This window comes from Phalangium opilio, unplaced genomic scaffold (assembly GCF_054372755.1).
Source record: "Phalangium opilio isolate 3A_F unplaced genomic scaffold, DU_Popi_V2 ptg000017l_1, whole genome shotgun sequence".
In the NCBI taxonomy this organism is placed as follows: domain Eukaryota; kingdom Metazoa; phylum Arthropoda; class Arachnida; order Opiliones; family Phalangiidae; genus Phalangium; species Phalangium opilio.
This window is the reverse complement of record NW_028324151.1, coordinates 4002592-4028512: the sequence shown is the minus strand read 5'-3', so window position 1 is coordinate 4028512 and position 25921 is coordinate 4002592. Positions and strand designations below refer to the sequence as shown.

General features: G+C 31.8%; 1 long non-coding RNA gene across 1 annotated transcript; it reads right to left on the bottom strand.

Moving 5' to 3' along the window:
* Nucleotides 1-10994: 10994 nt before the first annotated feature.
* LOC149702560 (uncharacterized) lies at nucleotides 10995-25831 on the bottom strand. The gene is made up of 4 exons (XR_016381756.1): nucleotides 25562-25831; nucleotides 25356-25477; nucleotides 18608-18688; nucleotides 10995-11058 (listed from the first exon to the last, which is right to left on the bottom strand). It is a non-coding gene; the product is annotated as an uncharacterized LOC149702560 (long non-coding RNA).
* Between the last annotated feature and the right edge of the window lie 90 nt (nucleotides 25832-25921).

Genomic DNA, 25921 nt, shown 5'->3' with positions numbered 1-25921 from the left:
TAGTGTGAACACGGCTTAGCAAAGGACAGGCTACAAAATATGAAATTTAAAATATTTGCGCCAATATTCCATTGAAAATTATCAATTTAATTGAAATAACTGGCCCTAACATTAGTTAAATATTTCCCAAATAAAATCAAATTCAAATAATAAAAAACCACCTTTCGAAACCCAAAATCATGGAATTTAACATAAGAAAATTTCGAAAAATAATCCCACTCAAATAATGTCATATTTTCTTAAATTTAATCTATGCCAACTAAAAATATTATCGAATAAAAAAAAATATAAAACAAAATAAAAAGAAAATAAATAAAATTTAGGTCAAAATTAACGGAAATACGCAATATTACTACACGCACAGCTCGTGCACGATATAGTAAAATTAATTTGCATAAAATAAATTAGCTAATTAGATGCAGCGGGAAACATTAAGTCAAAAATTTAATTAGCCCGCGGGATGCGAAACTAAATTTTCTTCTTTAACTACTACAATATTTTAACGAATATAAGCGTAGAAATCTTATAATAGCGTTATAATTTAAGAAGGAAAAAAAGAAACGACATTAATTAACTAATTAAAATATACAGTAAGATATCGCCCGTGGTCCTAATAATATTCTACCAAATTTATATTATACAGGGTGTAAGAGGCAACTCAAAATATAGAAGATTTTTGACTCAAAATTGATTTCCCATTCAAAACTCCAGCTCTACTTCGGGGTCCTATAATTACCATTTTATAACACCAGGGATAGATTTGATTTTAGAAGTAGGAATGGAGAACGGAGTAATGTGGGCGCGCGTCAAAGTCCCGGACCCCCTTCCACGGGACGGAGGGGAATGAAAGAAGAGAGACAGAGGTAAAAAGGAATTACGTATTTTTCGCCGTCCCCGTCAGCAACGTCATCAAAACGTAGTTTAAGTGAGCCAATAAGATAATTTAAACTTTTCGTTACGTGTTGGAGGGAAGGGCTCTATACTGAGCTATGAGTCGGAATAACTGAAGTAAATACAAACCGTTCTCCATTCCTACTTCTAAAATTAAATCTATCCCTGATAACACCCTGTACTTATTCTTTCCTCTTATACTGGTTCGGGATGTATCGACTAACATCCGGTCATCCCTTCGGGCGTTATCATTAGAAAAGGTCTTGAGAAGAGATTCGGTGTTTAGAAATATAATAATCTCAATTAAATAGGTATCCCAAAACCGAAGGAGTTATCAGGAAAAAAAAAATTGGGAGGAGGGTTTGGATTTCTGTCAAAGTGTTTTGAAAGTGAAATAAAAAATAGCGTGTGTGTCTGCATGCATGGTCAAAAATTCAAAATAAAACTCGTTTTAGAAATTGAAGGGAGACACCCCTTTGAGGGGACTCGCTATGTTTCACTTCACGAATTACTATGTTTATTTTTTATCTATTTATTTAAAGAAGATTTTCAAACTATGATTAATTAATTTCATATAGAAATGAAGCTAACTATATTTAGAATTAAATTACCTGCGACACCCTATAGGTGTAGGAAGAAGTGTCTTAGGGGGCAAAGGTTTAACCAGTTTAACACTTTCGAAAGAGTATAAAGTCACCCTTCCCAAGGAAATAGAAATTTAATCCGCGCAATAAACAAATATTTTCCTGTACTGTAAATTACGTTTTGTTTATTTCATCCATAGCTAAGAACTTAAAGGGTTAATTGAAAGAGCGTGTAAAATAATGAATAATTAAATTGGAACCATGAACATTTTTATCTAAAGAAGATACAGGTAATTAAGTTTCGGTAATGACGCGTAATGGACACTAGGAGTTGGGCTTACTCGCAAAGCAGTTAACGAATTTTCAAAGTAGTGAATTTAGCTCGTTAACACCCTTAATCAAATTTAAAATAACTTATTTTTCTACTTCATTCATTATCCCTTTAAAATAAAAAAAACTGCATATTAATTTCTACTTAATTTTCAGTAAAATTCTAACAATTCACCAAAACTTCTAAAAACCCTAAACTACTTTACGAACGCATTTCGTCAGCATAGAAAATTGTAAAATTAATTTACAACATTTAAACTAAAATTTAAAACCCAGAATAAAAAATAAAAAAAATCATAGAAAAATTCGGTATAGAAAGTTGTCATTAATTTACCACTTTTAAACCCCAAAAAAATCATGAAAGAAGAAAATAAAAAATACCTCCGTATCCAATTTCTTTGGATTAAGATTAATCATACAAAAAAAACACCCCTAAGATCATATAATATATTTCTTTTAAGTGCAAACGGTACCATAGCGAACCGAATTGAACCCCGAATCTTCTTAAAAGATTACTTCTCTTTGATATAACACAAGTAAAAGTTGCTCAAGACGACGACCGACATCTTAGAAAGAGAGAGAGGGATAGATAAAGGTACACGTGACCTACCAGCTCTTTCAAAAAAGAAATAAAACCCTTTTCCCAAATAAAAAGAAAGTAAAAAAAAAGGTTATCTAGGTGAAAAGGTGGAAGGCAACAGAATCGGATTCACTGAAAATCACTCTTTTTCTATAGGGAAGTCTAGGCAACTAGGCCTTTGCAGGGATACATACAGAGTAATGGGAATAATTGTGCCCCAATATACAATCCATGTTAATTTCTTTCTATGCGGGTTTTATGGGCGGGGTTTGAGAACTTAGTACCAGTTACGCCTTATAATTCTGACATATTTTTAACTGCGATTTAATTATTTGGTAGCAATGCGATGCGAGGTCATACGTAATTATTAGTCTAGCTCCTCCCACAAAGCCCGCCTAGATACGTTAAGTGAAAAGGAGTACGCAATTATTCCAATTAGGTGTATATGTATTCCTAACCTTTTATATATGGGAGTTTCTGAAAGAATTAATACTAGAGTAACGAGTTCAACCAGGGCTTTCGCTCCCTTCTTCCGCCCCCCCTCCCGGAGTTGGGGTCAATTTAATGGGACACTTTCTTGATGAGCCTCGTGATATATCGAAGGACGTATCCCACCCCCCTCCCCTCTATCCATAAAACCTTTTTTATACGGTATTAAAGTGCACCAAGGTACAAAAGGGATGCAAAGGCGAAAAAAAGGTTAACTGTACTACCAAGTAGTAGGTAGTGAAAGTAAGTATACGGGTTGAATAATGGGATTGCGACGACTTAGAACCGACTTTTATTTATTTTTTTTTTTTTTACTTTTGAATTTTTAAGAAAGAATTTAGATCTCTTCCTTAAAACTCTGATATAAGTTGGTATTATTTAAATTAAAAAAAAAATAAAATTTTGAAATACCTCTTCATTTCAATGAAATTAATATTATAATTCTTATTTATTTTAATATTATAATTCATTCTAGAATATTTATTTTAATATTATAATTCTTTCTGGAATATTTTTTTTAAATTCCATTCTAAAAGGAGCGTATATAAAATGTATATATATATATATATATATATATATATATATATATATATATATATATATATATATATATATATATATATATATATATATATATATATATATATATATATATATATATATATATATATATATATATATATATATATATATATATATATATATATATATATATATATATTATATATATATATATATATATATATATATATATATATATATATATATATATATATATATATATATATATATATATATATATATATATATATATATATATATATATATATATATATATATATATATATATATATATATATATATATATATATATATATATATATATATATATATATATATATATATATATATATATATATATATATATATATATATATATATATATATATATATATATATATATATATATATATATATATATATATATATATATATATATATATATATATATATATATATATATATATATATAATATATATATTATATATATATATATATATATATATATATATATATATATATATATATACATATACATATACATATACATATACATATACATATATATATATATAATATATATATAAATATATATATACATATACATATACATATACATATACATATACATATATATATATATATATATATATACATATACATATACATATACATATACATATACATATACATATACATATATATACATATACGTATATGTATATATATATATATATATATATATATATATTATATATATATATATATATATATATATATAATATATATATATATATATATATATATACATACATATACATATACATATACATATATATACATATACATATATATATATATATATATATATATATATATATATATATATATATATATATATATATATATATATATATATATATATACATATATATATATGTATATATATATATTTTATATACGCTCCTTTTATATATATATATATATATATGTGTGTGTGTGTGTGTGTGTTTGTTAACTTTTGAGGGCAATTAAAATTAAATTCTTCAATTAATAAAATAAATAAATAACTATTGAAGATAAAAAAATATTTGTAAAAAAAAAAACCAAAAACCTAAAACCCACTTTTAAAATATATATTTATATATATATAAAATTAAATAAAAACTAATTTAATTGAAAAAGATGGAAATCAAGAAAAGGAAATTGCAATAATAACGGGAACAATAATATCCCAAAAATAAAATATACAATTACCATCTAAATTCGACCATTATACTGAATTCCTTGACCAAGATTTTCTCTCATTCATTCAACCAAGCAACCATTAATTCATTAAATCTAAATCACCCATTTTTCTCTTTCTATACATCTTAAAAAAATAAAATAAAATTCAATTATATAATATAATCTAAAATTCTAAATATACTCTAAAACCTTAACGTTTATTTGCCAACTAAACCCATGGGCAAAGCTTTGCAGTTCATTTACCCATCGCAAGAAAAAAAAAATATTAAAATTGCGGGAATTCCTTTGCGCATGCATTTTTTGTTCTAATTGTCCATCGAGCTTTGATATACACAATCCAAGGAAAGGGAAACGGGCGACAAAATGACTTAAAATAGCGTAATTATCCGGTGCAGCCGCTTTCTTTAAAAAAATACTATAAAAGAAAAGAGGTGACATTCCCGCTGCTACAAATTCCCGCTAATAAAATAATAAGAGAGCATTGTTTGTTCTCACGGTGTTCCTAGCACTAACAGTTAATATAAGCTAGTTCCCGTCTCAGCGGTCAAGCGTGGCGACCAAGAGAAAGATTTAAGACAAAATTACTTTATTCTTGGAATATAGACGAGAATTTCTTTGAATTTTAGCAAGAATATTGCTTGTAACACCAGAGATAGATTTAATTTTAGAAGTAGGAATGGAGAACATTTAGTATTTACTTCAGTCCGACTCATAGCCCATTATAGAGCCCCAGCTCCCTCCAACACGTAACGAAAAGTTTAAATTATCTTATTGGTTGACTTAAACTACGTTTTGATGACGTTGCTGACGGGGACGGCGAAAAATACGTAGCTCCTTTTTACCTCTGTCTCTCTTCTTTCATACCCCTCCGTCCCGTGGAAGGGCTGTCCGGGACTTTGACGCGCGCGCTCAGATTACTCTGTTCTCTATTCCTACTTCAAAAATTAAATCTATCCCTGGTAACACCCAGTACAATCATCTTAATATAACAAGTTGATTATTCATGATGAAAACTGATCCAATTCATAATAAAACGAGTTAAAAAAAATGGTTCTACGTGTAGGAATGAAAATGAGGAGAAATAATATTGTCTAAAAGTTTCTCTACCTTCCCCTTTTCATATATAATTCTTCTAGTTTTGATCTTTTGTCTTTTCCAAGCATCTCTCTCTCCCTCTCTCTCTCTCTCAAGGGAGAGAGCGAGAGAGAGAGAGACGTTTCTCTATAGTTATACACAGTACTTCCTCGTGAATATAACGATTTAACTTTTTTCCCAAATGATTATAGCCCCGATTTCTACTCTAAGCTAGATAAGTCAGGCTTATAGAATTTTTAACCTTTGACCTATTTTGTTTGAGGAGTAAACTACCCTCGTTTTCGTTACGGGAGGGTGAATTTTTGTGGTATAGTAAAAAGATAGGGCTGGTATGCGTGGGCCATATAAGAGAAACCAGCTTTTGTTATAACTTTTAACTTGACGAACCAAATTCTAATTTCGAAAACGTTGTTAAAAGCATTACGAAACGTTTTAACCATCTTAAAACGTTTCAACAATATTATGTATTTGATGAAGTATAACGTGAAACTTACATTTGTTTTATCTATATGGAGTTATTTTTAAAATTTTATTTGCTCTATTTTCAGATATTTTAAATTTACCATCAAATGCAAATAAAAATGACGAAGTTTGTGTCAAGTATTGTGTTTTTCGTAATTCCAAAATAACAATTATGGCTCAAGGAACGGCTCAAATTAACAATTATGGCTCAAGGAACGGCTCAAATTAACAATTATGGCTCAAGGAACGGCTCAAATTAACAATTAGGGCCCAAAGAACGTGCTCATTAACAGCTAAGGCCCAAGAAACGTTCCAATTCACAATTAAGGCCCAAGAAACGTTCCAATTCACAATTAAGGCCCAAGAAACGTTCCAATTCACAATTAAGGCCCAAGAAACGTTCCAATTCACAATTAAGGCCCAAGAAACGTTCCAATTCACAATTAAGGCCTAAGAAACGTTCCAATTCACAATTAAGGCCCAAGAAACGTTCCAATTCACAATTAAGGCCCAAGAAACGTTCCAATTCACAATTAAGGCCCAAGAAACGTTCCAAATCACAATTAAGGCCCAAGAAACGTTCCAATTCACAATTAAGGCCTAAGAAACGTTCCAATTCACAATTAAGGCCCAAGAAACGTTCCAATTCACAATTATGGCCCAAGAAACGTTCCAATTCACAATTAAGGCCCAAGAAACGTTCCAATTCACAATTAAGGCCCAAGAAACGTTCCAATTCACAATTAAGGCCCAAGAAACGTTCCAATTCACAATTAAGGCCCAAGAAACGTTCCAATTCACAATTAAGGGAATAAGGGCCAAGAAACGTTCCAACTAACAATCACGGCTCAAATAACAAAATATCCCATCCTTCATAAAACCATTACCAATTTATCTAACCCCTAATCATTAGAAACAAATTAATATTTCAAACTCATACCGACAGAGAATCATTGAGACAGCGCGAGTCATTGATTGCTTTTCTTATCTAACAATAAAACCTTAACCAAATTAGTTCCAACTTCTCAAGAACAATTTTTTTTTTGTCTCTAGGACAATTAAGACAAGCTGTACCTCTACGTTACACACGTAACTACGCGCCCTATATTTAATAACAACAAAAAAACCCTCTCTTGGTGTTACAGGCCGGGCCAAAATGTACCAGTATATTTATTCCAAGGTGGGTTAGGCCTTACACCAAAAGCGAGGGTTGAATATTCCATCAAAAGGTGGAGTCGAAAATAAAACCTTTCATGAAAACAACCTAGGGACCGCGGCCTGATTACAATTAAAATAATCTACGCTCGCAGGCATTTTAACATATTAAAAAAGGTATTGAATATCGACTTGAAATTCAAACGAGTTAGTTGGTACACTACAATTATAACTTTATAAGGCATTTTCGACGTTTTAAAATGTCAATAAATATCTAAAAAATGCGATTGCAAAATATATTATAAGAAATAATATTTTCAAATATTTTTAAAAAAAAATTTTAAAAAAAAATAAAAAAATAGACCCACGTAAGGCGGAAATAATCTAGATATGATGACGAAATTAAAAATCCTTCAGGGCTAAAAACAAAGTTAAAATTTATATCTCCAAATTTGTAATTATTATTATATACCCCTGTGTCATTTTTATTTTTAAAACAACGATTATATATTAGAATCAAAGGTAGAATCAGCATTATTTAAACCATATTAATATATAGATACACTTCGCCTTTGAGCTATGGTATCATTTCAACGTGAGACAAACAATTATTCTTTCCGAGTGCAATGAAGTTTTTGCTTTTTTAAAGCAAAATTAAGATGTTATAACCCTTATTAGATTTTTTAAGCAAATAAAAATTATTCTAAAAAATAAAAAAATAAAAATTATTCTAAACTCTCGATCTAATTTCGTTATATATTTATATTATAATTTAATCCCAAGTTGGCCCCTCCCAAAATCGTACCTATATAATTTCGCGATATCTTTAAAAATTTGCATCAAGGATTACCACATCCTCGGTAAATAAAAAAAATTAATTGCCTAAAAAAATTTTGATAGATTTATATGCATCCCCTTTAATTTTTTTTATCACTTTTTTTTTAATTTTTCTTTTCCATTTTAAGAACTGGTTTTTCCGTTGGAATTTTCGTAAATCGGCACATTCTAAGCCGCTCAAAGTGTATACAGAATACCTTCCACTATATTTACTTCAATTTAAGTATTCAATAGATAAAAGGCTTGGGCGAATTGCTACATTATGTTAAACCTCGTACGAAAAAAAGTAGTACTAGATGTCTTTTCAATTTTAAGAATTGTTTTTCTCCGTTGGAATTTTCTTAAATCGGCACATTCTAAGCCGCTCAAAGTGTATACAGAATGCGTTCCACTATATTTACTTCAACCTAAGTAGCCAATAGATTAAAGGCTTTGGCGGATATGTACATTACGTTAAACCTCATACGAAAAAAAGTAGTACTAGAAGCTGACTTTTGATGCATAGTATATCTCTATGAGCACTAAATTTTTAACAATCTTGAAAAGGGTAAAAAATCAGCACATTTTATAAAGAAACCCGGATAATTCCAAGAATGTTTAAATATATACCCTAAATTACCCTGGAATTATGCAAATAAAATAACCCAACTTATAGTAAGCTATATACCAACAAACAAACAAATAAACACAGTTATTTTGAATAAATAATTTAAAAAATTCAAATTTTTCAAACAGGGGGTGAGAGGGGGAAGGAAGTTAAATTACTAATACTAAAGTCAATTAAGGTAAGACCTCAGTAAACGCCGACCTAATTTGTTGCAAGAAAAAACAGATAGAGAGAATCCGAACACGCAACTATAACCGGTATTGCAGGCTGACAAAAAAACAACGTATTCAAATTAGGGGGTAGTTGACATTCCCTTAAAAATTATTATTTTTCTTAAATTCGTGTTGAGTTATAGGTAATCTTTATATTTATTTTTTTTAATAAAAATTGCGACATGGGAGTAAGTTAATTTCTGAACCGGTTTAGGGGAAATTATATTAGCATTTAAGAGAAACACACACAGAGACTGAGAGTAATTTTCTTGTTGATATCAAATATTTTGTGAAAAACGAAAAAACGGCTTTAGTTTATGTACATACAGAAGGGGAAAAAAATTGTTTTCTACTTTGCTAAGCCTAAATATCCGATCCGGAAGTGTAAGGGATATATATATTATATTTTAAATAAATTCGCCATGTACGTGACTATGCGAATGATTTTACTTTGGGGGTTTATAATATACAGGGTGTTGTTTCCGATAAGTCTGCATACCATAAATTAAGTCTGGGGATGTTTATTCTTTTGGAAATCGATTTTGAGTCGAAAATGAAATGTAACTTCTATCTGTCTCCATTTTGTTGGCAACAAGGGACACTGGTTCAAATCGAGTTATGATTTGATTTCAGTGTTTTAGGGATGACCCCTTTAATTAATTAAATTAGAAATCATTGTATTAATCAGTTTCTTTATTAAATTTAAGGGGTCATCCGTAAAATACTTTGACCAATCATAACTGGAAAACAGTGTCCCTTGGGACAAACAAATGTCATTGATAGAAGTTTCTAGAAATTTTGTACTCAAAAATTTATGGCAGACTTATCAGAAACACCCTGTATATGTATAAACGGGGCTAAAGAACTCACGAAACGGACCGTATTTGAAGCAAAAAAGCAACCAAGAAGGGAGAGAACAATAACAATAATAATTTCAAATCTTATATATCGTTCCCGTAAATAAACAGACCACCCCCGTAAAGCCATGCACGAAATCGTACAAATACAGTAAACGTAGTTGAGAATCAGAATATCTCAAAAGAATGGAGCGTGTCCAGTATATATTTTATACTGCGACTGCATGTTGATTATTTTAACAGTTTGTGGACTATTATGGTTGCTGTTGAATAATAGTTTCGAGGTACACATGACTTTCATGCGTTCAGTCGTTACTAATTTATTAATTTGTTTTAATTACTCATTTAGAGGATAATTCTAATTAAAAACCCTTCTGCAGTTTCGTTACATAGGTTTGTAATTAATATTACCTATCTAACGTTAACATGAAATATGAAGCTCGGAACCTTTTCATTCATGAGTCATCAAAATGCCGCGGTGTAAATGTAGGTTTGAGCCGAAAGAGCCTATGTTTGAAGACCACCCATGTGTCATGAATGGTTTTAACTGTAAAAATCTATTCGCGAGTGGTACACGATGTTAAATGTGTATCTCTTCAAAGGAGAAGACGTATTTGTAAAACACGATATGGGTCTTTTGCAAAGTCATAACTTAACAAGTGCAAAAAAAAATCAGGGAGTTCAAAGTTCACAAACTTCAACGTCATGATGAACCTGATGTAAATACATTTCCTTTTACATAATGCTAACCAACTTTAGTGTCTACAACTTCACGCTAAAATTAACCTCAACCCAACAAATCTTGATTGTTATTCAGAAAACCATAACTTAACAAGTTCAAAAAAAAATTATTCACGGAGTTCAAAGTTCACAGTTCGCAAACCTCAACGTCATGATGAACCTGACGCAAATACATTTCTTTCACATAATCCTAACCACTTCAGGTCTACATCTTTACACTATAAACCCTTGCTGAACCCAACAAATCGTGATTGTCATACTATACCACTCACCTTTACTTCCGTATAAATAAAAAACTTAAAAACTAAAACAAAACGCAGGTAAATAAAATATTGTGGACTTACCCAAACACGTATAAGCGTTGTTGAGGGGGTGACTCCTTTTTCGTATTTCAACGCACGCACACACCTTTTGAAAGAAAATATAAAATAATCCTTGCGTCAGAAACCGCAATCAAAAGAAATATTAAATTTAAAACAGAATATACGACGAGCGTAAATAAATATCCCATACACTGTCCGATTTAAATCAACAACTGATACCGAAATTACTCTCCCCTTCTCACTCTTAAAATTTCTCTCTCTCTCTCTCAAAATACAGACAATAAAATAATTCGGGACTGCCGGTTGGTATTGGTACACTATACGCGTTAGTCTTTGCTTGAGATTTTTCATCAAAGTGGTCCACCCCAATTTTTTCGAAGAAAGATATTTCATTCCCACCCTACTACCAAAAATTCAAAGCGTAAAACTTCCCCATCAATTTTCAAGACAAATAGATTAACCGAAAATCAATTTCCCTTTTAGATCTCTCTATATCCCACAATGCTTAGCGAAAGTGGTTTTAAACTTCCTAAAGGGACGTTTTATAAAGTCGTCGGTACTGTACATATTTGCCTGGTTAATATTTGTTAACTTCGATTCGTTACCATGCAGGGTAGCTGGATAGTCAGGCGCTTTTTCATTTCAAAATTCCCTGACTATTCCATGGTTTTCCCTGATTGTCTAAAATAATTCTCCTGGACTAATTTTAATTTCCACTTTTATTTGTAGAAAAATCAGGTTTTGCGTTTAAAAATGATTAGTACTTGTAAATGTAAGAGTTCATGAAGAAATTGCATTTTAAAATTTAACAAAATCCCCTGACAAACAATTTAAAACACAAAATCCCCTGACAAACAATTTAAAACACAAAATCCCCTGACAAACAATTTAAAACACAAAATCCCCTGACAAACAATTTAAAACACAAAATCCCCTGACAAAAAATTTAAAACACAAAATCCCCTGACAAACAATTTAAAACACAAAATCCCCTGACAAACAATTTAAAACACAAAATCCCCTGACAAACAATTTAAAACACAAAATCCCCTGACAAACAATTTAACAAAAATCCCCTGACAAACATATTCAAAATCCCAGATTTTCCCGTTATTTCCAGATACAGTAGCAACCCTACAACTACATAATGGCAAAACTTCAAAAGATCTCCTCCCCAATAATAAAACAATATTAGAAAAACAAAATAATTAAATGTCACTAAGACCAAAAACAAGCCCATAATCCTGAACATATATTAATTATTCAAAACACCAACCATTATACGAAAAATAAAAGTTTAAATCAAACCAGTCACAGACTATAAAAGTAAACAAAATTCAAAAATTGACGCCAAGTCAAGTTGGAAAGTGTGTCAAAAGAAAACCTATCACTAAACACTTTTAACCAACCATATAGAACTAACCTCCGCACCTATGTTGTTAAGGGATAGTCCACATTTGAAACCTGTTTAAATAAATAATAAAAAAAAGGAAGAAAAAAGAAACGCGTCCGATACACGCACGAGCCATTTCCTAACCCTAACGTAACCCGTTCCTAACCAAAATAATAATCATCCTTTGGACAATAATGGCACACAGCCTTAATTACCCGTAGAGTCGACTTAAAGCAAAAATACTAATGTGCCATTACTCGTTTCGAAAAGGCGTGACATCATCGTAAAGTTTAAAAGGGGGTAACCGGACTTACGCTTAAACAGAAGTAAATAAAGGTGAAGTTATCAAAACTTAATTTGATATTGCGTTCTTATTGTACAATAAATGGTTTAAAGTTATTCAATATTTGCCGGTAAAATTCCAGCAATTCAATGAATTGCAAGTAAAATTTTAAAAGAATGTGTTGCCTGAAAGTGGCTAAACGGATATACAATGAGTGTTCTGTTATAAATTAAGGGGGATGTTCTTTGGGAAATTTTGAGTCGAAAATGTAACATCTATTACATTTTGACACTCTGCATTAATAAACCCTAAAAATTCCTTTTTATGTGTCAATTTAATCCTTTCAAAATGTACCTTCACTATGATAACTTCGAGATAATCTATTTTACATAAAAATTCCCCGGGCAGGCGACTAGTGAGTCTAGTCTCTAATGGCAGTCGATTAATTTTTGCACAAAATAAAGGAGATACAAGTAAACACATAGACCTACAGTCTATGGGGAATTAAACCAGCAACAAACTTCGACCATCAAAATAATTTTTGTCATTTACTTTTTATTATTATTTTTTTTTAATTGTTAAAAGACGACAACATTCCGGCGGGATTTTTAAGAAGTTCCTTAAGCAATTGCTAATTTTTTTTCTAGCATTATAATTCGGTAAAGTGTCTGCGTTCTGTATGACCCAGATTTTTCAAACCAGCTAGGTTAATGAGACCAACTTTGCGAAACGTCTAAATTTTTTTCTCTCTTTCTCTATGATAAGGGATGTAAATTTTTTTCTACGGAGTTCCTTCATCTCCTTATTAGCGTAGCATCCCTGGCAATTAAATCAAATATAATTGCTCATTTTGTTATATTACCCCCACGATTAACGGAAAAGGGGTTAATTATAAAAAAAATATGTTCATCATTAATTTTCCAATGAGGTTCATAAATAAATGAGAAAATAAAAATTAGTTTGGCTAATTTAAATACAAGCTTAAGTTAATAAGTAAGATGTGGTATTTTATTTTTTATTATAATCAAATATGGCAAATATGAAGTAGATAAAAATTGGAATTCATAGGCAACGCAATTTAGTGTTGCAGGTAAAAGCAGGGCTTGTAGCGCAACACCCTGCCTTTGCCCGTACTAAATTGCGTTTCATCCTAGGTTTATGAATTCCATCTCAAAGGGAGGATGAAGTGTTTTCTATCGATTCTTCCACGGGAATTTTGTTAACCAGAAATCCAGGGCGTTACGCGATTGGTTGTAAGTGCTAATTTCAAATTATGTATCAAATCTCAAACTAATTTCAATTTTAAAATCACTCAGACAAATTTTCTGGATGTTTCTCTAGTGCAAAATCAATAATAAAAAAATAACTTTATTTTGCTTTAAACCAGCCCTTTAAAGCCCCTTTCTTAGTGCCTACTCTCTATTACTTCTATTTGCTCTTGTTACACAAAACATAATTCACACTTCACTCGACCAAATCTCAAAGTTAATACGCTCAAATAAAGAAGCGTTAATATGTAAAATAATCCAAGAAAATAATAAAATCTGAAATCATTATACACGCTGGCGATTTCCAGCTGGCCCTGCTGACGTTGTATCATACCGTATCAACCATGGGATCGCCCGAAAAAAATCATAAATATGAGGAGAAAAACAGTCCAGAACCAACTTAAACGGAACCAAAAACTAGGGGCATTATTATTAATATAAAAATGCAGCTGCTTGCCAGCCACACAAATTTGCTTGAGCAGAAAAAATTTGCATTTTTCTCATAACAATTTCGAGCAAAAATTCCGCCAGAAAAAGAAGATCATCGCGAGATCACGTGGGTAAGTTCGAGACAAAAAATACTTCATGGGAACATCACTCACTAGAGGCGCGTTCACACGTCAGACACTTTGAAGGGACACGTCTGTTTTCGATTTAAGATTGGCCAAACAAAGTATTTTAGGGATGACCCCTTAAATTTAATTAAGAAACTGATTTAGACAATGATTTCTAATTTAATTAATTAAGGGGTCATCCATAAAACACTGAAATCAAATCATAACTCGATTTGAAACAGTGTCCCTTGTTGTCAACAAAAATGGAGATTGATAGAAGTTATCCATTTTCTATAGTCAAAATTGATTTCCCAAAGAATTCATCCACCTTAATTTATGGTATCCCAGACTTATCAGAAAAACTCTGTATATGCAGTAAGATAGTCCCTATGGAATGTTTTATTTGTCTACAACGATGTTCACCAAAAAAACCCTTGAGAAAATACAGTAGAATACACGCTTTCTTTGTCTGCCCCTTTATATAAGCTCAAATATTCTGGTATTACCGCAAACAAGAGAGAGAACCCAAGGAAAGAAATATTTTCCCAAAATTAAAAAAAAAAGAAAAAAACCCTAGATATTTTAATAAAAAAATTATGGGTAGAACAAGGCCACCTTTTTTTAATTCACGAGAATCGGAGTACATTATATTTCAGGCTAAGAAAGCAACGCTATCGAAGCTAAGTTCCTAGCTAAGTTTACAGTACTACCTATGGCAAACTCAGGCTGAATTAAACTTAGGTATATAAAAAAATTAAAACCTAACCGAGCTTGCAAACAATTTAGCAAAAGGCATCCACCAAAACAAAACATGTACGGTTCCATGACCATCAGTTAAAGGGTATCTATTAACAATAGGGAAAGAAGAAACCAATCCTTGAAATGCATCACGTAAGTGATAAAATCACGCGTAAAATGGGCTAAACACAGCTGACCTTCAATAATAATAATAAAACCCAAGAGGATATTGCAATTATAATAAGTTTGTCTGTCTGTCTATTAGTGACGCTCTTACAGAGGTTATCTTACAAAATAAGATGTAACGACCCTATCCAAGGAAGGGGCGTATCGTCTGCTACTACGAACTTACCAGATTGGAGGTCTTCAGCTCAGGCCATGCAATTTAGACTATCAATATTGACGTCACATCCCCCTAGCTCCTCCCATCTCTGTACCACTGTATCGATTGGGTATTTGTACAACAAAGACGTTAGATTGGGCTTTAACGTTGCAAGTCCAGCCACACTCCATCACGTTTGTTGTCCACATAGCTACCAATGTATGTTACTCTATTTTTACCCCCAAACTTTTAAAAAGCTCTAATTAAGGCTGGATTCTAACCCGGACCCCAACCTATCACGGCGAATCGATTAAAAAACTAGAATTTAAATATCAAATGCATGTCATTATCATAAGAAGCCTAAAAAACAAGGATGATTAAGTATGGAATGTACATACATCGAGAGAAAAATTTATAAAACCGCTTGGAGGAAAACTAGAAAATAGATTCAAGTAAACTTTCTCTGAAATTCAACATAAATTTTTAAGATATTTAAAAAGTTTTTCTTCTAGGCTACAGATTGACAGTATCGAATATTATTAGGGCAAAAAATGGCATTATCGTGAAATTCTATCTTGATATTGAGTGAAAACGTTTCGGGCCTCAAAAATATATATACATTTTTTTTTAACATTTAACTATGTGAAGAAAATACATATTATTGATCTTTCGAAGCGATTACACGCGTTAGGAAATTTTTGGGGCGAAAACAAATGGTGGCGTAAAGGACATACTTAGGCATATAGTAGCGCAGCGCTGCATTATGGGTGTGTATACTTTGTATTAGGTGTTGGCTTGTATTTTGAAACTCCGTTATGTTACACATTGCATCGAAGATTATGACATTTACGTTACGAGGTTATTCCTCGAGTAACCTAGACTTTTTAAGACTTTAAGTCAAGGGGGAAATCCCCATTGTCAAGAATTCTGATGTTTTTGACATTTAGGAAACTTTTTTTTTAGGTTTTTTTTTTCATTTTCTACGAGAGTATAGGGTACTATCTAGATTTGAAGTTTTTTTTTTAGATGCAAAAATTGTAGGAGGGATCCGGGGCCTATTTATAGAACTATCACGTGTTGAAATTTTGGCCGTAGAAAATGAAGGGTGGGATGGGATTGGATTATAAATTTAATTATTAATTAAGAAAATGTTAAATATATATGGGGTTCTCCAGAACCTATACTGGAAAACAATGTGTTTGAAAGTGTGGAAATTTTTGGGATGTGTATAGCCTAAGTTAAGGAATTTTAAAATTATCATTAATGTCAAGAAAAATGTTTAAAATTGTTGTAAAAGTCAGAGAATTTCAAATATTTTGATAATTTTCTTATAGCACTATCAAATTTACAACTAATGTATTTAAAAGAGGATGGTACTAGTAATTTTAAACACAGTTTGACTATAATATTAAACAAATAAAATTGAGATTAGAATTAGTCATAGAAAATGACTTCGCAAGTCCTGAGTAATGCTGGAAAATTCCAGTAAAATGAAAATTACGCTAGCTTATACTTTCACAAGGGTTAAGGACTTTTATAATTAATCATACAACTAAAACAATCATTCTTTTATAACTTTCCGCTGCAGAGTTCAATTCCTTTAAATTGAAATCTCGCGCATTTAGGCTGGGCATACTTTTCATTTTCCCCTTTGGAAAGCGCTAGCTGCCTCAATAATGTTTTAAAAGGGGTAAAAAGCTAACGGTAGCGAAGGACCTGTATAATTACGAGGAAGCTATTGTTAAAACGTTACTCGCTGCTCTCTTATAGTATTTGGCGCTTTAAATCAGTGGCCCGTAACTACACTTGACTTTTTTTCCGTTGACAACGCGCTTCGCACCATCGACCATCCTCAACCGAAAATAAGCATCGCGTCGCCGCCCCCTCAACCCCTGCTAGGTATAAACAACTAAATCCTAACCTAGCAGACGACGTCATCGAGAGTCACGTCATCGCACGCAAACATTAATTGAAAAACAACATAAGTTCATAAGATATGTTCCTTACATAAGTTTGTCACTGGTTATACAAGTTGTCATGAAGTGATTGAAGTAGGTCATATATTCGAGGTAAAGCGAGGGACGCCTGGTGAGGCGCTGTCAAAGGCTTAGTAATGCAGACTAAATAGGACCTAGATGGAAGTCCTGCATGCAAAATTAATTAACCCACCGAGTGTAGGACTTCAAATCTCGCTTCCGTCGTTCTTGAACTATAGCTCGAGCTGTAAGCAACTCTCTAACATTACGAAGCATAGGAAATGTTATACAAACTTATGGAATATATCTTATAAACTTATGATAGAAGGGTGGTGGTGGTTAGACCCTATGCTATAGCTAACCGACAGAGCCCTCTACTAACTATTATGGTTAACCTCAGCAAGTTTCGTAATCCAAAAACCAACGTGATTACGAGCAACGATCGGGCCAATAGAGTAGGAGGTAATCCATGCATGATTCGTGAATTTCTTCCCTTTCAAGTCAAACCAATTTTAAATTACGCGGATTTTCTGGCATCGAACCAAAGGATAACGGAATACAAGATCGAATCGAGCAAGTGTACAGATTTCAAATTAAACGTTACGACATCGTACGCGAGAGAGGGAAAAACGATTATTAAAAATTTTATAAAGACGCCCAATTAAAAAGGGATTTAAATGAAGGCTACTTTGACATCGAGTCTCGACATCCAAGGTCTGAAACCCTGGATGGAAATCAAAACGAATTTAAACCCAAATTTTCCGCGGACCTTTCATAGAATAACACGTGTACGATTTCCTTTCGCAAAGAAAACAGGACTTAAAATTATTATTTCAAAACGATGAAGTCGCTGAATGACTAGTTTAATAATTTTTTTATGATGTTTTCTTATCAATAGGGGTGATTATTATCTGGCCATTCTAAAGATTTTCCTCAAAAACAGAGACTAAAATGAATCTAAATTGGCAGTGCATGGGATACCGTTCAAGTACTAGCTTCCACCTCAACACATTAAGTATATATGCATCAAGTACTACACGTTGTGGTACAAGCACACTTAAAAACCACATGATAAATCAAAATAGCTTCAGCCGACTTACCAGTATCTTATTTCCATATTGCAGCCTCACTCACAACTTGCCAGAATTTTCCATCCTGACGTCATTCAGTCAAAAAACGACCTGAAATTAAAACAAAAATTCCATTGTTACAGATAGGAAAAAACCCACACAATTTTAATAAACGTTAATTAGAAAATTTAGAAATATCTTACACTTTGCCTTCCCTTTAAAACACCAAAAAAATAGGTATAATAAACAACACAAAAATAGTGGCAACATCCCAAGCCTACTACTACCACTACTAATAATAAATTACCTATTATAATATTCATGTTTTAATGTTATATTCCTCTGAAAACATAAAGTCACTGATACCAAAACAAAAACTCTATTCATAAACTTAAAAATAAAGAAAACCCAGCCCGTTCTCATAAATTTAGAAAGTACAGAGCACAAATTCATGATATCTTCTTCCATTACACAAGAAGCAGGGTCTTGGTGAAATACGACCACTTTGTCCTGGTTAAACTAAACTCAAGGTTCTACTATCATTGTATTGTACAACACCATTACCCCTCTCCCCAAAAATATCTAGGGCTATGTCGTTGCTTACAATAGGTATGTGTCTAATAATAACAACACATCATTGAAACAAGGCGAAATAATGGTGTGTAACAATTGACAACTAACTAAAGGAGGAATCCCGTAAACATAAAAGGAACTATTATTTTTTATAAGGGGTTTCTCGTAAACTTTGACAATAAATAAGAAAAAAGGGTTACTAGGGCAAAACAATACAGAGAAGAAAAAAAAATTAACAATAAATAAACATATTAATAAATATGTATTTGATTCATTACTCGGTGTGAATGGTTAAAGAAAAGGCTATGAAGAAGCTAGTTTTGTCGTTCTTATTCGGAACTACGCGATGGTTTATTCAGAAAAATGTTTGTTTGCTCTTAATTAGCGGAAATTCGTTTACTTCCGAATTAGATATTTTACCAAATGCATGATTTATATCAACAACACTACAGAAGTGGATTGGTTTGGTGTTTAGTTCTGATTAGGTTAAATAATTCTGTTTTATTTCATAGAGGTTACGTAATATAATTTGATTAAATTAAATTATCAAAAATTATTTTTATTTTGAGTGAAGCTTTCAAGGACCCCCTAATTAGCATTTATGCAAAAATATTGAGATAACCTTATTTGATTGGCTAAGGGCACTTGATCCTTGTACGTGTTTCTGTTTCGTGTCCCGCTAGATTTAAAATATACTCATACACTAAATGATTAATAATCACTTGGAGTAGGGGCGTTGCTTTTTTAGTAATTGCTAAAGTAAATATTTAATTATGTTACATTTGTTCTCTCGGTTCGTTCTATGAATTTTTAAGTAACTAGTCTAGAATCAACTTATATATATAATGTATTCATTAGGGAAATTATTTAATCGCTTAAGTGTATGTATGTGTGTATGTGTGTACAGGGTCCAGTTTACCTTTCGGGCTTTTAATTTTTATTTATTTAATTTGAACCTTTACATTAATTAGCCTCTTTTTAACGTGTTACTTCATCTTAACAAAACAGACTGTTCCTTTTTATATTATTATTATATTATTAAATTTAAGAGCTATGATAAAATGTGTTCTGTTTTACTTTAAATTAAAATTAAACAGCTTGAAAAATTATTTTTAATTGCAATATTAATGCCCGAGACTGGAAACCTTAAAGAGCTTCCCGTCTATGTAGACACTAAACCCTAAATAGTCTATGAAATAGAACGGTCTTAACAGCCTTGATAGCTAGGGATTACCTTAAAGTGATTTTAATATAAACATATATATTTTTTAAATGTTTCACAAAAACTTTCTTGAGTTTAATTTTACCAATTTAATTAAGATTAGAAAGTTTAGGGTTTTTAACAAAATTCCTATTGAAATTTTGCCCCAAAACTCAAATAAACATCTAAGTTAAAGACTAGTTGTTTCACATTTCACGCTAAATAAAAATCAAATCTAAATATTTCCGTTTAAAAATAACTTGACCTGTTTGTTTTATTCACGATTTTGACCTTGAAAATAAAATAAGATGCGTGAAATGATACGTGCGAATCATTAATTATAATCGGTATAGATCTATTCCTAATTCATATACATTAATTAGGCATACAAAATTAAGTTAACAAGAACGTAAAATATTTTTCACGTAATAAAGAAAGAAAGAAGGTCGAACTAATCAAAAATATCTTTCCCCAATTAGCAGAAAATGTATCGGCTGGCTTTTTAAAAAGAGATACTTAGAAGATCTCTAGAATATTTCAAATACACGCTACAGGATGTTAAATAGCGTAATTTAAAGGCCGACTTCCAGCGAACAGAAAACCGAGCATCGAGACTAAAATGGAGCTACCGTGCACCGATTTTCGAATCCCCGCTGGGCAAAGTTGGAAGGGAAAGAAAAAATACGGGAGGAAAAAATAAAAAGATTTATATTGTTCATCTTCAGTTAGCTTGGCACCCTTCCAACTTTTGCCCCAGCTGGGATTCGAAAATATTCACAGTCTCCCCTTTGTTAGTCTCGGTGCTCGGTTTTCAGTTTGCTGGCACCCATCCAACTTTTGCCCCAGAGGGAATTCGAAAATATTCACAGTCTCCCCTTTGTTAGTCTCGGTGCTCGGTTTTCAGTTTGCTAGATCCCTTTTCATTGGAAGTCGGCCTTTAAGCAAGCGTCTCTTTAACTAACTACGCAAACATTTCAAAAACGTTTTTCGTTCATCATTTTGAAAATATGGTCCTTTCAATAAATGATGGAAGAGAAGATATGGGTCAGTCTCAACTTTCGTATATTTCGAGAGATAATAATAAACCTTAAAAGATGTTTTTATACACCTATTTAGTATAACATTTCTATATTATTTTATAAGGGAAAATTATTCGAATTATACTTTATAATTATGGGCGTATTGACGGACGAAAAAGTGATACAACTTATATACGTAATTAAAATTACATAGTAACAAAATTCACTAACGCAAAATAACTTTCATAATACCCCGCAGGCATAGGGACACGCTTTTCATTAGCTTTTATAATTTCTTGTAAATATCACTGACCTAAAGATGTTTCCAAAAATAAATTTATTTGTAGAAATATTTGTGTTTATTTTCGAATTACGTACGTGGAAATTATTTCAAAATTTATGTTAATTAGTTGTGAATTTAGTGTATATAATTTTATAGAGATTATGTTCGGTATAATTAATCGTAGATATATTTGAAAATAATTAGTAAAGAATTTCAAAAATATAAACCCAATTTGGGAAAAATTTCTTAATTAAAAAATAAGTTAATTGTTTTGGTTTTTCAATAGCACATATATACATTGCAAAACAGAACTTTAAGGAAGAATGAAGTGTAATTGTAGTTAAATTACACTTAATTTTGAAACCAGGATCTATAGCTTGATATTTGTGTGCCAACAACCAAAAGAAATTCATGTTAAATTTAGGCCTAACACCAATTTTCAATTTAGATTGTAACATTTCACAGAAATTGTATTTCTAAAGCAAATAAACTAAGCTCACGCCTTCGCAAGAATTGAAAAAGAAGATTAAAGATAAAAACCTTGTTATAATTCGAACACAACAAAATCTGCAGGATAAAATCAAGGACGATCTGACGTTAAATAACAAGTTATTTTTTCCCCCGATTCTGGAAACTTACTTCAGTTAAAATATTAAATTATAGTCGTTTTTCCTTCAACTACATCGGATGATAAGGAAAAAATCGTCAAATAAATCTTAACGGTCTCTGATCTAATATTATTATAATAAAACAGCCGGTATAATTTTCAGATTTCACTTGACGCATAAGTTTGAATAACTAATTTTTACCTGCTAAATATAATTCACGAATAACAGTTATTCTCAAGTATAGAACTGTAAGGATTTGACCCCCCTCCCATTATAAAAACAAGGTCACTTTTAATTTTACAAGTCAAAAACGAGAAAACTCTCGTGTCATTCTCAGGCTTCTAAACTAAACTGACCAATTTGCATACCAGTATAAGCAACCGATTTCGAGGAAAAATACCACTGACTACCAAAGAAAGAAAGGAAGGAACGATCGACCCCCACTCTATAATTTTCAAAAGTAGCTTAACTAGCTTGACTCGACAACGAGCTTCGACCTTTGATTGCAGGAAAAAAGGTATTCACTTGAGTCAACCTCACTTGCCACGACTACCATTGGAACGAACTAGGGACCCATCTCTTCTACGCTACTGACAGGATAGACTGACGGTTAATTGAATAACCCACGAAATGAATGCGGTTGGTTGGCTATCGAATCAATTCTTTCCTCATCCTCAATTGGTCCTTGTGTCAATTACAAAAGGAATAGTTCAGGAGATTTAAATTTAGAAACACTTAACCACTTATAAAATCGTTAAAAAACTCGTGAGATTTCCTTTAACCGATCACTATGGCTTAAGTAACAATTGATTTTTAATTTTAGAAGTATTCAGAGTAATCGAATATTTAAAATCAAATTTTTTAAGTAGCTCTCCTTTGAGATGAAAGAAAGTTATAAGCAGGTATAATTGCTAGGGCTAACGTGGCACCAATGGACCAGCGTCTAGGCATCGTGCGCAACGTTGTATTCGGCGAGGGGGTAGACACTTGAGAACTCGGGTCAGGTGTACAATATGCCTTGAACTCAAGGTACTGTCAAAGCTGAACTGTGAGTTACGAAGGCTTTGAACTCAATGCACTACCAAAGCTGAATTCTTTTGAACTCCGGTGTACACAGAGATCCTGAGTGTCTACCCCCTCGGTATTCGGTATCAGAGGTGTTAAAGTAAGAAAATTGGTCCTATTGTCACCCTAGCAACTCTCACGGCCAACTGGATGATAAATTATAGTTGACCTAATTTTTTTTAACACATTACAGTTTTGTAATAATAATTATAATATTGGGGATAGAGAAGCTGGCTGGGGGAATTAATTTAATACAAATAAGGTAAAGTTATAATAGTTTTTCTTTGAAATTTGTGAGGAAATATTTACATATTAATACGTTCACCATGTGTTACATAAACAAATACTAAGTGTTCCTAGAAACGAATATAGCCTGAAATTACTTGAAAAAACCACCCGGTCCGCGGTTTAACGTACAGGTACAGTTAGTTAAAGTTATTTTAATAATCTCACAGTTTTTTGTAAGTAAATATTTGAATATAGAAGCCCTATATAGCCAATTTCGGAAATTGCATACAGAGAAACCAACACACAGGGGCGAGGTCAGTGTACAGACTTCCATACAAAGCTGTGTATTTGTATTTCTTGTTTTAAGGCGCTCTCTACGCTAATCTATTCATTATATTGTTATTATTTATAAAAAACAATTCCTAACAAGGTATTCCTATAATATTACGAAATAGATTAGAAAGGCATCGAACTTGACCACCCACATAATGTAGGTACATCCGACAAGTCGTTTACGTTTCGAAGAAACAAGAAGAAAAAAACCAACATATTTATCCAAAAAAAGCCCACCTATACCCCAACCCAAGTCAATTTTAGGTAAAAGCTAAAGTCACTATACTAACAAAATTCAAACGAAATGCATACGCCCCTAAACTATCAGGATTTTGCCCTCAAGTCTCTATATACTGCGCAGTCTTGAATAAAAATTTAAATTAACAATTTATTGCGCCATATTTTAATATTTTGGGGACGATCTTTTTTCTCTTTCATGAATAAATTAAATTATTTCATGAATTAAAACAAAAATCTCAGCAGCCTTAGTGTGACGTGATGCTATTTGCCCATAGAACAAAAGAGGTACCCAAGATGGTCGCCCTCTGTCAAAGCTAAGCCTGTGTGTGACCTTTTACCTAAGCACTGACGTCACAACTGAGATAGCTCTATTATGATGATGGTCTAAGAACTTCAATACAATTTTCTCTCCAATGTACGTATTGAATTTATTCATGAACTTTCACTCTCTTTAACGTTTTAACCACTTAATTTAGGGTTAGCTATAAGTTTTCATTACACAACATAATAGAAAAAGTTTACTTTCATTGAAAGCCTTTATCTAAAAAAGGAGCAAATAAATTTTGTCAAAAAAATAATCGCCACTGGCAAATTTGTCGCTGAATTGTATAATATGGCCATACGTCAAGTAATATTATTTTTCTTGGTTAAATAACCTATATTTTTCGCTCATTAGCTTTAGTCTAGCTTAGGAACCGTAAGTTATTATAACCCCCCCCCCCTACAGAAAAAGCCGAGAAATTTTAGAAATTATGACAAATAATGAATTTACAAAGGTAGTGGATTAGCCAATACAATGTTTGCGGCAACTGTCGAGGCAGGTAAATTGTCAAAATGATTTAACACCTTAGAATTATGAAGAAACCGTTACCTAATTAAGCTGCCAGCCTTTACGATTAATTAAAATTTTAATCGCCAAAGGGAATGTAAGAGTGTTAATGTTTGGGGTACGATGCTAACCTAATCTAAATTATTGTATATTATTTAAAATTAATAAATGTATGTTCTTATTCGTATTAGAATATATAATACTTTTGGAAGAAGCCAACAGTAGGTCAAAAAAATTGTAATAGACAAAAGAAAGCCGTTAAATATTAGGCCTAAAAGACGACCAAGGCTTAGTAGAACGCAGACTTTTATCCCCCATTAACCTTTGACCCCATGCATTGCGCTTTCAAAATCACGAAGAGTTCATCACAAACGATAGAAAATATTTTTAAAAACTTACATTATTTCCTTAAAATCATCTTCATAGAATTTCCTCGTAGTCATCGTATCAGTTTATTAAGCCTTGACCTTGAAATTGCATATAGGATGATCATAGGGCACATTTTAGGGAAAGTTCAAAGTCTTCAATCCGAAAAAAATTACAAAGATTTGTCAATTTATAAACTTCTTAAACGTTTTATAGGTTATTTAGCTCTAATAACTTACAATTTATCTAATAATTTGACCTATTTCAATTAAAAATTTACATTAATTATCCCACGTAACGAAACCCGGCATTGATTTATGGGGTGTCATGAAACAAAGAAATTGAAATAAGCGAGGCCGCCGAGACCCGAGAGGAGGCGAGGGAACCAGCCAATCATAGGGGAGGTAGGGAACAGGCGACAAATTACGTCACCTATGCAACTTTTTTCCGTTGTGGATTGAAATTTTGGTTTTAAAGGTTATCCATTCGGACTAACGTATTTTTTTCCTTTAAATGTATAAATAATATAAGAAAAAAATCCCAAATAAAACTGGTTTGATTTTATCCTGATAAAAAATACGTTTCCGGAAATTCCGGAT